Source organism: Dasypus novemcinctus, chromosome 9 (assembly GCF_030445035.2).
Source record: "Dasypus novemcinctus isolate mDasNov1 chromosome 9, mDasNov1.1.hap2, whole genome shotgun sequence".
NCBI classification, from domain to species: Eukaryota; Metazoa; Chordata; class Mammalia; order Cingulata; family Dasypodidae; genus Dasypus; species Dasypus novemcinctus.
Window position 1 is genome coordinate 34146223 of NC_080681.1, and position 14254 is coordinate 34160476.

Here is a 14254-nt window from a genome sequence, read left to right on the forward strand (position 1 = left end):
GACCTAGGCAGCTGGATACTCAGACCCAAGTATGAGCCAGGGTTGGAAATTCCACAGGGGAAATTCCAGGGTGCTCTGCTACCTCTGTTTTGGGAGGGGTTGCCTGATTACTTGATTGTTGCAGACCTCTGTGTGAGAATGGGGATGCACCAAGAATGCCAGAAGGAGTAGGAAGCGTATTCCAAGAACAAAAGATTATGAAGTTTAACAAAGATAGTAAGCTCACTGCAATCAGTTCTTGTGGGCTCTGCGGCTAGCTACATCAGACCTTCGGAGAAAGACAGAAATCCGCAGGCTGAATGAAGTAGGAAAATGGCTGGAGTATTGTTCTAGAGCAGGGGCTCTGAACCTTTTTTGTTCCACAGACTCCTTTGCCAGTTAGGTGAAAACCATGGACCCCTTACTAAGTCCACACTATACTTTATATTATTTAATAAATATCACAGTGCACCAGCATGTTCCCACAAGAATAAAGTTTTTTTTTGAATTTCAATTCAAGCTCATGAACCACTGGTTAAGTACCTCTGTTCTAGAGAGAAAAATCCTGTACCTCAATTTGGCCAGATGGCTCTGTAAATCAGCAGCTGGGCCAGTAAAGTTTCTACTCTGGGAAATGCCTCCAAGAGTAAACAAAGAATTTGTATGTTTCCTTACCTCATTCCCCATGTCAGATTTATATGACCGGGAAAATATATTGTACTCTGTAGTGGTTTGGTATTGTTTATGAATTCCAGAAATAGATATTGGATTATGTTTGTAAACTGTTTCTCTGGGCATATTAGACTGTATTAACTTCAGAGGTTTCACTTTTACTTGATTAAATTATGATTAGGGCTTTGATTGGGTCATGTCAGTAGGATGTTCAGTCCCCACCCTCTTGGTGGGCAGGGACTCACATAGAAAACAACGCAGCAGAGGAGAGAGTTGACGTTTTTGATGCTGGAGCCCCAGGAAGTAAATACGCAGAAGAAGAACACAGAGGAATAGAGATGGCTCCATAGACACGGTATAGGCCCGGGGAAGATAGAGAGCCTACAGCTGACCTTGTAGAGAGAACAGAGGAACTGAGCCTGGAAAGACTCAAGCACCAGAGAGAAAGACAAAGCCTTATGCCAGCCTATACCTGAGAAAGGTAGAAGCTGGGACCAATATACCTTAGGAAAAATAAGTCTGAACCCTCACAGAGACTGGCAGCCATCTTGCCCCAACACATGGCAACAGATTTTGGTGAGGGAAGTAACTTATGCTTTATGGCCTTGTGATTGTAAGTTTCTACTCCAAATAAATACCTTTTATAAAAGTCAATCGATTTCTGGTACTTTGCATCATCACCACTTTGGCTGCCCAATACAGCTTCTCACAGAGGAAGAAAATAAAACATTTCTTGCATGAACTATAATTGTTGCAATTTTATTCAACTTGGGTATAATCTCTCTAGGTTTATACAGATAATAATAAAAGAAATTAACACTATATTTATTAGATCTTTAAGATGATGAAAAATGTAGGTTTGTGTTTAATGAAATTAGGTTAAAGAAGAGAATGTAGTTCTGTCCTAAAAGTGAAATGACTAATTTTTCACAGAACAGAATGAGGTATGTATGTATTTCACTTGTGGAAGTGAATTCATAGTCAATGCTGGCTAAAATTTGATGTTTAAGGGAGTATGTTTTTGTCCTAAGATAAAGTGGCTGGTTTGCATCATAGTGAGAATATGTAGGACGAAACCTGAATAAATATGAAAAGCTGTAGAGAGCTTGTGAAAGTAAATTTTGTTTGTTGCTGATTATAATTTAATAAGCTTATTTAAAGGTGAAATTTGGCTTGAGGTGAAGTAACTAGGCTCTGTGGTTATGGATGGTTATGGGAAGTCCGTAAAAGCATTTTCTAAACTGAAGGATTTCAATATAAAAGGCTGATTCTGGGAAGCCATTAAGTAGAAATTTATGAGTTGATATTGATAACAAAAAGTAACTTCATAACAGAGAAACTTGTCAGAAGCCACTTCAATCTGCATATTAAGGTGATAGTAGAGGAAGATAATCTTGATTCCATTGGAAATCTTAGGTATTCCTATAATAATTGGGAAAAGAGATTTTTCCCCCTTTATGGCTGAAGTTTATTCATGAATACTGTGTATACTACAGCGAACATGATGGAAGCTGCTCATTTTAATCTGAAGTAAAATACTTTCAAGAGCCTTAAAAAGTATAGTTAGTTGCAATTAATATAAGTTACATGAGCAGTCTTTAGGAAGTATTATAAAATTGAGGGAATTTCCTAATCCTCTGTTAGTTAAATCTGGGTAAGCAAATTGTTACTTATATTTAGGGATTATATAAAATTCATAAAGACTTAAGGGCTCACTGTCAATAGTCTATCCTAATACTGATCTGCTTAGTGGTATTGTATAGTTTTGGTTATTCTTAGAGGAATGTAATATGTTATGAAAACAACCAAGTCACTTACCGGTTACCCTGTTCTGCTCTGATGCTTCTGTGAAGGAGTGTGCGGGTAGCTGGTCTTCAACACATAGGGCCGTTAAAGGAGAAGTAAAGCGAACCTGTAAGTTATGTTTTACCTGTTGATTAACATTATCTTGATGAAGGTGTAAAAGTAAAATGAAACAATGCTTCTACTATAGTCTGTAGTTAATGAAATACTCGTAAGGAAATTAGGGCCTAGACTGTAATCTCTTGCAGCAGTCAAATTTACTTCCGTGCTCTGATCTCTAATTGTTATTTCTAAATCCTGAGATGCTTTACTCTTTGCGTGTAACATACTAGCTCCCTAGAATTTTTGACTATCTGTATGACACCTGGAACTCAGAGCTAAAATTAGCCAGCTCTGAAGGTGCTGAGGAAGAGGCCTACAGCTACACAAAAAGAGCGGCTGTAGAGGAGTTGCCACAGGGTGGTGTCTGGCTAAGGCGCTAGACACCCCTATTCAATCTTCTGACCTGGTTAATATTATACAAGATTGTGGGGCCTGTTGATGGGTCTGACTGTGTCCAGTGCCTTACAACAGTGGCATGTGCACAAAACCAGCATACCCTTAAGGGACTGGCAATAGATTCATGCATTTAGACCAGACCCCAACTACCGCACATGGTGTCTCTCCATTTGAGTTTTTGGCGCAACCAGCCGTATGGCCCCTAAAACCATGATGGTACCTGCTGCATCACCTGGCCGTACCCCTGAAGAGGACGCTGCTGCTGAAAACTCCTGTGGCTTTACCAGCCGCGATGGCTTGTTCTCCTTGGCCTTGCAGTGGACAAATGCCTCCAGACTGGCTCTCTTTCAGAGTGCTGGAGGGCACCTTGCAACAGGCGGGCGGAACACTGGAGCCAGCCTCCCTGTTCTCACCACAGAATGCCACCTGCACGAAAGAGGTACCAACAGGGGCACTGCCTGCCAGTGTGAGGAGGGTAGAACCTAAAGAAACGCAGCCGGCATTAAGGCCTGCTCCCATGGAGGGTCGACCTGCGCGGTACTGAAAGCCCAATCCTGCCCACGCTTAGCAAATATCCTAGGGCCTGTCAGAGAAAGTCCCACTCTTACTTCACTCACTGGAGAAGACCTTCCCCTCTGGGTACCTACTTCACATTTGTGCTCTTGCCCTTAAGTCTCTCTTAATTCATTCGTATGGCTTTTCTAACATGTTCCTTGACTGAGATGCCACCCTGGCAACAATCCACAATCCGTTGGACTGTTGGTTGTGCAGATGCATGTCCACATCCCACAGCTCAGGTCTCCCCTGGAAGATCCTTCTCTTTGATGAATTGGAGTAACTGGCTAAAGGCTGCAAATAAGAGCTACCCTTTTAGGTGGCAGCTCCCAGAGCCCACAGATTCCTGTAATTACTAGTAGTCATTTGCTTTTTCTTGTTGCTCTGTACATTGTCGCTGTGGCCTTATATCACAGTACCACTAGTTATACCCGCTCCCGCCTTCCACGCTCAGGGCTTCATACAGAAGAGGTGTTGGAGAGACTGTAAGAGTTGTGGGATGTGGTGCATGTGACCTATATGGCTTTGTATTTTTCCCCATCCCTTCCAGTTCTTTCCGCCTCCAGTCACAGCAACATTCCATTTCTAGATAGTTAGAAGGCAGGCTTTGGGAAATGATTGTTTCCTAGCTCGTGGCTGCTTAGTAAATCCTGCAACACTGCATTTTTTAGAAGTCCTGCTGCTCTTCACATGCCTTCCCCATCTGCATGTAGATATGTCTTAGAAAAGACCCCTCTCATTTTGTCATGAGTGCATACAACTGAGCTTGGAAAATGCTGTCTCTCTTCCCTCTGCCGAGGATGAGGCCCCCACATAAGCCCCCCAAATAAGTGATTATTACTCACCAAGCCAGACTTGTCTGATTCTTTCTCTGGCCTGATGTATTCATTCTCAGTTCACCAGGAAGCTGTCGTTTTACACAACTCCTTGCCATGCTTGGGACATAAACATTAACATATACCCTTTTTAGTGTACAGTACAGTGAGTTTTGACAAGCAGATATAAAACCACCATGACAATTAATATTTAGAACAATTCTATCACAAAATTCCCTATACCCTTTTGCAGTTAGCCCCACTAACCCCTAGTAACCACTGATATTTTCTTTCCCTATAAATTTTTCCTTTGCAAGAATATTATGTAAATGGAATCATACATTGTTTCCCATTTCTTTCATTTAGCATAACACATTTGAGAGTCACCCATGCAGTTCCATGTATCTTTTTTTTTTTAATTGCTGAACAATATTTTATTTACTGTATGTACCTCAGTTTATTTATCCCTTTCCCTGTTAAGGGACATGAGTTGTTTCCAGTTTTTGGTGATTGCATTAGTTTATCGGCTGTAATGACAAATAAGATTACCTTAACAGGAAATTAATAGCTCACACTTGCAGAGCTAGAAGGCTTGTTTCCCCTGGTTACAGTAGCATTCTGGCTGGTTGGCAATCCTTGGGTTCTTTGGCTTTCCCATCACACAGCATCTCTTCCAGCTTCTGCTGACCTCCTCCCTGTGACTTTCTCTTCATAATGCCTCCAGAAATAAGATTAAGGACCAACCTCATTCAGTCGGGCCACACCTTAATGAAAAATAACATCTTCAGAAGATCCTATAAACGAGGGGTTCATACCTACAAGAATGGATTCAGATTAAAAGCGTGTTTTGTTTTTTTTCCCCCTGGGGTACATAATGCAACCTACCGTGGTGATTATGAATAAAACCCTATAAACATTCATGTAAAGCTTTTTTTTATGAATGTAAGTTTTCGTTTCACTTGAATGATTGCTGGGTCATGTGATAAGTGTACATTTAACTTTATGCAAAACTGCCAAATTTGTTTCCAAAGTTGCTGTAAATTTTGAATTCACACCAGCAATATGTGAAAGTTATATAGTTAGTTCACATTTTTGCAAGCACTTCATATTATCAAAAATTAAAAATTTTTTTTAGCTATTTTAGTAGTTTAGTAGTTTAGTAGTTTAGTATGTTTTCTTCTAGAAGTTTCATAGTTTTATGTTTTATACTTAGGTCTATCATCCATTTTTATTTAGTTTTTGTATAGGGTGCTAGGTATGGATTGGGGTTTATATTTTGCATATGAGTATCAAATTGTTTGGGCATTATTTGTTGAAAAGAATATCCTTTTTCTGTTGAATGACCATTGCATCTTTGTTGAAAATCAATTGACCATAAATACATGTTGGTCTATTTCTTGACTCTACTATGTTCTTTTTTAAAAAAAGATTAATTAATTTATTTATTTATTCCCCTCCCCCCCCCAATTGTCTGCTCTCGGTGTCCATTTGCAGTGCATTCCTCTCTGCTTGTTTTCTCGTTGCGTGGCACTGGGAACCAATCCCAGGACCTTTCAGAGTGGGAGAGAGGTGCTCAATCTCTTGTGCCACCTCAGCTCCCTGGTCTGCTGAGTCTCCCATTGCCTCTCCTCTGTGTCTCTTCTGCCCCTTCCCCTCCTTTTCTTCCTCTGGAATACACATAAACGCATAAGTTTGTGCTCTTCATGCCTGAGACCCTGCTCAATTTTTTCCATATCTATTCTTCTATCTGTGCAATTTCTGATGTCCTACCTTCTCATTCTAATTCTCTCCTCTGCTTCTTCAATTCTTCTGTTGTGTGATTCTAATGTATTTTTAATCTCTTCTTTTGTGCCTTTCATTAACATAAGATCCATTATTTTTCTATGTCTGTTTTCAGTTTCTTCCATATGCTCACCCGGTACCTTCTTAATATCTTTTATCTCTTCCTTCATCTCCTTGAATTGGTTTAGGAGATTTTAAGGACATCTTTGATAAGTTGTTCCAAATTCTGTATCCCTTCTGACTTATTAGTCTGCTCCTTTGATTGAGCCATGTCTTCCATTGTCTTAGTGTGGCTTGTGATTTTTTGCTGGTGTCTAGGCATCTGCTTATATTGATGAGTTTACTCTGATGGTCATTTTCTCTTTCTTGCCGAGAGTTTTATTTCTGTTTGGCTCTGTGATAGGGTTCGTCTTTGACACTTGTTTCAGCTTATTCTAATTCTTTAGAATTGCCAGTGTTTAACTAATCAAAACCAAACCAGGTAGCCACGAAGGGGGTACAGACCAGTTCAAAGAGCCAGTTCCTGTGGTGTGGCCTCTCTGTTTTCCCATCCTACTCTTCCTTTATGTTATACCACAGTTGCTTTGCCTCTGGAATCCGAGCGCCACTGTCTGGCTGCCCTGTGCCTGCCTGCACCTGCCTACACCCAGCAAGATTTCCCCATGGGATATCCACGCTGCTTCCCCTCTGCCCAGCAAGGCTGCCCACCTAGGCCACCTGCACCCCCCCACACACACACATACACACACAGTGGGGCCAGCTTGGCAGGCCACTCACATGGGCCTCTAGTGCTATTCCCTTACTGTTTCCCCCTCACTGGTTTGTCTGTCTTCCTGCCACTTCTGGAGGATGAGGACACCCTGCTACTTTGTATTCCACCATGTTGGAATTCTCCCTTCCAACAGGTGTTTTTAACCACATGCTTTCAAGACGTGTATCTGTAGGTGGTGCAAAATTGAAGCCAGGGAGTTACTATGTTCAGTCTCTGGGGTGAATCTTATACAATATGAGTCATTAATCTCCCAGGCACAGCTTAAAGCTGGATGGGACTTTGACTCCGGAACTACCTTTCCAATTTTTCCATGGAGGAAACGCAAGCTCCAGCAGGCTACAGGTCTAGATTGTGATTTCGATCCAGCGTTGACTCAAAGGCCACACTCCTAACAAGTTAGGCTGTAGCAGGCAACTCCTGTTCTGTACACCTTGGGAAAGAATGGGGTTCCAAGCCATGGGAGGTAGCATAGATGCAGAAAGGGGGTGGAATGCCCAAGCCTTGAACCACAGCACTATTCTCTCTTTTATGGCTGAGTTCCTAGTCTCAGAAATGAGGAGCTTGGTGTGAGCCTCTCCACAGTCACTGTGTGCCTGTTGTTTCTTCTCCACAGCATTTGGGGGTCTGGAAGATGAGGAAGCAAGTCTATTCTGGGCACCACTGGGCTTCTCTAGCACTCTTGGTTTCTTTCAGTTGGGGCTCGACAATGGCTCTGATTTCCGAGCTTCCAAGGCTTATGCAACAGTGGTGGCAATCACTTTGGAATGGTCCATTCCTCCTGGACTCTGCCAGGGTGCATGCCCCTATGCTTTTCTAATTTTTATTCTAGTAACATATATACAACTTAAAATTTCCCCCTTTTTACCACATTCAGATATATAATTTAGTGGTGTTAATTACCTTTGCAATATTGTGCTACCAATACCACCATCCTTTACCAAAACTTTTCTATCACCCCAAACAGAAACTTTGTACCAATTAAGCATTAACTCCCCATTCTCTACCCCAACCCTGGCCTCTGATAACCTATGTTTTAGTTTCTGACTCTGAATTTGCTTATTCTGATCATTTTATGTTAGTGACATCATACAATATTTGTTATTTTGTGTCTAGCTTATTTAACTCAAAAGGATGTCTTCAAGGTTAATCCATGTTGATGCATGTATCAGAACTTCATTCCTTTTTATGGCTGAGTAATATTCCATAGTCTGTATATACCAGACATTTTGTTCAGCCATTGATAGATACTTGGGTTGCTTCCATCTTTTGGCAACTGTGAATAATGCTATTACACTGCTAGGTAAATACCTGTTCAAGCCCCCGTTTTCAAATATTTTATGTATATAACTAGAAGTGGAATTGCTGGGTCATATGGTAATTCTATATTTAAATTTCTGAGGAACTACCAAACTGTTTTCCACAGTGGTTATACCATTTTACATTCCCACCAACAGTCAACAAAGTGTTCCTATTTCTGCATATCCCCTCCAATACTTGTTATTTTCTTTTTTCTTTTTTTCCCCAATAGTAGCCCTTATAGTGGGTATGAAATAGTATCTCACTCTGGTTTTGATTTGCATTTCCCTAATGGCTAATGATGTTGAGTATGTTTTTATCTCTTCTTATTAATGTAAACATTCATTGTTATAAATTTCCTCTGAGCACTGCCTTTGCTGTATCCTGTGTTTTGGTAGGTTGTGTTTTAATTTTCATTCATCTCTAGATATCTCCCCATTTTCTTTGTGATTTCTTCTTTGAGCCATTTGTTAAGAGTATATTATCTTATTTCTACATACTTGTGAGGTTTCCATTTCTCTCTTTGTTATTAATTTCTTCCTTCCATTTTGGTCAGAGAAGATATCTTGCATGATTTCAATCTTTTTATACTTGTTTAGACTTGTTTTGTGTGTGACTTAATATAAGTTCTATCCCACAGAATGATCCATATACATATAAGCAAACTGCATTCTGCTGTTGTTTGGTGAAGTGTTCCATGTGTCTGTTAGTTCTAGTTGGTTTATAGTATTGTTCACATCTTCTATGTTCTATTAATCTTCTGTCTATATGTTCTCTTGATTACTGAAAGTGTTATATCATAGTCTCCTATCTTTCATATAAAACTATTTCTCCTTTCAAATCTGTCAATATTTGCTCTGTCTATTTTGGGGCTCTGCTGTTAGGTGTGTATATATTTTTGATTGTTATATCTTCTTGGTAAGTTGAACTTTTTAGCAATATATAGTACTTTGAAACAGTTTTTGACTATATTTTATTTGATATAAGTATAATGTCCAAGCTCTCTTTTGGTTACTTTTGAATGTTATATTTTTTTCCATTCTTTCACTTCCAAACTACCTGTGTCTTTGAATTTAAGCTGAGCCTCTTGTGAACAGTTGGGTCATGCTTTTTTTAGTCTATTCTGCTAATCTCTGCCTTTTGATTAGAGAATATATAATCCATTACATTTACAGTAATTTCTTTAAATTTAATAATGTAGGACTTTCTTCTGCCATTTTGCTATTGACTTTTGTAAGTCGTATTTTTGTCCCCAAATTCCTCCATTCATGCCTAGTTTCATATTTATTTGATTTCTTGTAGTATACCATTTTGCTTCCCTTCTTATTCTCTTTATTCAAATTTTTCATATATTTTCTCTGTAGTGACTATGAGGCTTAAACTTAACATCCTAAATCTATAACAATCTTATTTGGTTTGATATCAACTTAACTTCAATAGTGAATACAAACTATATTATCATCCATCTCTGGTCCCCAACTTTGTTGTTTTTGATACATTACATTTTTATACATTTTGTCCAAAACCATAGATTTATCATCACTTTTTATGAATTTGCATTTCAGATCCTGTAAGCAGTAAAAAGTGGAGTTACAAACCTATAATACAATAGTACTGGCATTTATATTTACACATGTACCTATCTTTTCCAGACAACTTTATTCCTTCATCCAGCTTCAGTCTACTGTCTAATGTTCTTCCTTTCAATCTAAGGAACTTCCTATAGCATTTCTTTTAGGGCTGGTCTAGTAGTGATGAACTTCCTGTTTTCCCCTAGGGATGGCTTAATCTCACCTTCATTTTAAAAGACAGTTTTGCTAGATATAGTATTCTTTATTGACAATTTTTTTCTTTCAGCCCTATAAATAAGTCATTCTATTGCCTTCTTGCTGCCATGGTTTCTGATGAGAAATTGGCAGTTAATTTTGAGATTCCCTTGTACATAACATGTTGCTTCTTCTTTGCTGTTTTTAGGATTCTGTCTTTGTTTTTGGCTTTTCACAGTTTGATTAAAAAGTGTCTTATATTGGATCTCTTTGGGTTTACCCTATTTGGAGTTTATTGAGCTTCTTGGATGTATACATTCATATTTTTCCTTAAACTTGGGAAGTTTTCAGCCATTATTATTATTTTTTATCCCCCCCTTGTGGCTTTTTGCATGCTGTCTCCTCTCTGTGTCCATTCGCTGCATGCTTTTCTGTGGTTTTGGTCTTCCTTTTTTGTTGCGTCACCTTGCTGAGTTGGCTCTCTGTGGCACTTGTGGTCCAGGTGGCTCTCCACAGTGTGTGGATGAGCCTGCCTTCACAAAGGAGGCCTCGGGACACAAACCCAAGGCATCTCATATGGTAGATGGAAGCCCACCTGATTGAGTCACAGCTGCTTCCCCTCAGCCATTATTTTTTAATATCTTTCTCTTTCTTCTCCTTCTGGGGGCCCCATGATGTAAATATTGGTATGCTTAATGTTATCCCACAGATGTCTTAGGCTATGTTTACTTTTCCTCATTTTTTTCTCTTTCTGCTTCTCAGATTGTATAATTCCTAAAGCTACAAGCACATGCCCAAATGAGACAAATGCTCAGAAAAGAGCGGAAAGGACCCTTTACTTTTGCCTTGGTCTCTTTCAGGTTTATTGTTAGGAGAACTACTCAAACCATGTTGTTACATACAGCTATGGTTCATTTATTTCTGATGCTATTTAATATTCCATTGTGAAATTATACCAGTTTATTCATGCTCCAAATGAACAGCATTTGGTTGGTTCTTGTTTTCTATCTTTTTCCTTCCTTCCTTCCTTCCTGCCTCCCTTCCATTCCTCCTTCCTTTCTATTGTGATCATAGTTTGTATGTTTTATATAGTCTTCTAGATGTACATCTCCTGGTTTATAAGTTTCTCTAGGTTATATACTTGGAGTGGAATATGCCATTGTTGAATTTTATAACATGTCAAATTGTTTTCCAAACTGGTTATATATTTATATATATATCCCTATCAGCAGTGTATGAGTTCTCATTGATCCTCCCCAACACTTGATAATCATAGCCATCATTTTAGCTAATTTAATGGGTAAAGTGGCATCTCTTGTGGCCCTAGTTTTTATTTCCCTTAGTACTAAAGTGGCTTTAGTACTAAGCCACTTTATCCATATGTATTTCCTCTTAAGTGAAATGTCTGTTTGTGGTGAATTATCAATATTCTTCAGTTGCAGTGAATTTCCCAAGATTGCAGTAAGGTTGTATCTAAGTGGGTTTTAGCCAAATTGGGTTCTGGCCAGTGGGATGTTGGTGGAAGAGGTATAGGTCACTTCCAAGTCTCCTTCTAAAAAAGAAAACAACCTGCATGGTCCTCTAACTCACTCTGCCTTTTCTGAAGCAACGTTTGAGACCACACATTCCAGGTGCCATAATTACAAAATGGGAGAGGGTCACAAACTGTATTCAACTGTGTCTCAAAAAAATTTTTTTGTTGGACCACTTAAATTTTGGATATTTCTATTACAGCAGCTGACATAAGTTACCCTAATATGTTGTTAACATATTTTCTTTTTAAACATACTGCATATTAAACTTTTACCAATTATGTGTTGAAACAACCTCTCCTAGTTTGCAGCTCCACCTCCCCCCCCCCCTTTATATTGTCTTTTGTTTAGCAGAAGTTGTAAGAGTTGAATTGATCTATTTTTTCTTTCAAGGTCTGCTTTTTTCTCCTTTTTTTAAAGGAGGTACCTGGGATTAATGCTGGGGCCTTTTACATGGGAAGCAGGTGCTCAACCACTGAGCTACATCTGCTTCCCAAGGTCAACTCTTTTTGAGTCTTAAATTCTTCTGTATACAGTGGTTAAAATAATATCTATTCCCTTCTAAAAGTTTTAATGTTTTGTTTTTGACATTTAAGCCCTCAATCTGCTTATTTTTTTTTCCATGTGGACATCCCAGTTGTTTTAGAACCATTCGAAATCATGTTTCTCATTGATCTGCAATGCCACTTCTTGCATATAGTAGAGTTCCTATATGGATAGTTTCTTTTGGAACGCTATTCTGCTCTTAATTTTTTTTTTAAACTCTGAAAGCACTATAATGTAAAAATCTACTATTGGTAGTATCTTGACTGTTCTTGGTCTTTTGGTCTTCTATAGAAATTTATATCAACATCAGGTTCAGAAAAACCTTAGTGAAGTTTTAATCCTAATTGCATTGAATCTATAGAAAAAATTGAGAATTGCCATCCATGTGACATTGAGTCTTTACTTTCCATGAAAATGGAATAGCCCTTATACATTTCCTTTATGTTGAAACAATTAGTGGTAAACTTTTTAAAAAATTCATCCTCATTTTGATAGTTTTGCTGAGTAAACAATCTCAGGCTACGGCTATTCTTCTCTCAATTTTTTTTAGGAGGTACTGAGTACTGGGGATTGAAGCCAGTATCTGAGTTGGTTTTTTCATTTGTTTTTTAGGAGGTACCCAAGATTGAACCCAGGACCTCATATGTGGGAAGCAGGCGCTCAATCACTTGAGCTACATCCACTCCCATTCTCTCAAATTTTTGAAGATTTATTTCCAGTTTCAAGTTTCCACTGTTGCTGATAATTGATTCAAATTTCTATTTGGTGATAGCTCCTTTTCTCTGGCTGCTTGCAAAAGTCTTCTTTGTTTTTAATGTTGAGCAGGTCACTGAAAAATGCTTTAGTTTAGATTTTCTTTTATCTTGCTTGGGATGTTTTACTTCCAGGGTAAAAGAATTCAATTTTCATAATTTCAGGAAAATCACCATCATAATCTCCTCAAAATACTGACCCCCTTTTGTTCTCTTAATTTTTTCCAAGGACTGTGTTTAGATATATTTGACTTTTCATTTTATCCTCTAGGACAGGGGTTCTTAAACTTTTTTGTTCCATGGACCCCTTTGCCAGTCAGATGAAAACTACAGACCCCTTACTAAGTCCTCACTGTACTGTGTATTATTTAATAAATATATACACACCCACACCAACACATCCCCGCAAGAATGGTTTTTTTAAAAATTTCAATTCAAGCTCACAGACCCCTGGTTTAAGCACCCCTGCTCTAGGTCAAGGATGGCAAACTTTCTCTGTAAGAGGCCAGGTAGTAAGGCGCGCTACAGTGTCTGCTGCACACACTGCAAGTCTGCCATTACAGCACAAAAGCAGCCACAGATGGTAGGTGTGGCAGTTTGAGATTATTAATGAATCCCCAAAAAGAGAGATTATGTTTGTAAACTGGCCTGTTCCTCTAGGTATGATACCCTTTGTTTGTAGTAAATTCAAAAGTTTAAGTTTACTTAATAAAACCAATTTAGGGTCTTTGATTTGACCACATCAGTAAGGTGTGAGTCAGGGTTGAGTCCCTGCCCCCTTGTTGGGTTGATATAAACTGACACTTGCTCAAGAAGACAAAGGAAGAAAAAGAGCTCCATAGACAGGGCAGAGAAGAGAACTCTGATCCTGCGGCCCCAGGGAGATGAACCATTTGCCTGACAGCTTGCAGCTGAGCAGCTAGCAAGCCCAGCTAGCAAGCCCTATGCCAGCCTGTGGCTGAGAGGAAGGCTGAGTGCTCGCAGAGGTTGGCAACCATCTTGCGTCAACACGTGGCTGCTGAATTTGGTAAGAAAGCAACCTTGAGTTGGACTCTTTATAGCCTTGTAACTGTAAGCTTTTACCCCCAATAAATACCCTTTATAAAAGCCAACAGAGTTCTGGTACTTTGTATCAGCACCCCTTTGGCATCTTTAAAAAAATAAAAAATAAAAAATTTCTCCCCCCTCCATTGTCTGCTTTGTGTCCATTCGCTGTGTGTTCTCCTGTGTCTGCTTGTATTCATTCTCATTAGGCAGCTCTGGGAACCGATTCTGGGACCTTCTGGAGTGGGAGAGAGGCAGTCGTTCTCTTGCACCATCTCAGGTCCCTGTTCTGCTGTGACTCATCTCTCTTCGGTCTCTTTTTGTTGCATTATTTTGCTGTGCCAGCTCTCCGTGTGGGCCAGCACTCCCGCGCAGGGCAGCACTCTGCGCAGGCCAGTACTCCATGTGGGCCAGCTCACCATACTGGCCAGCTTGCCTTCAC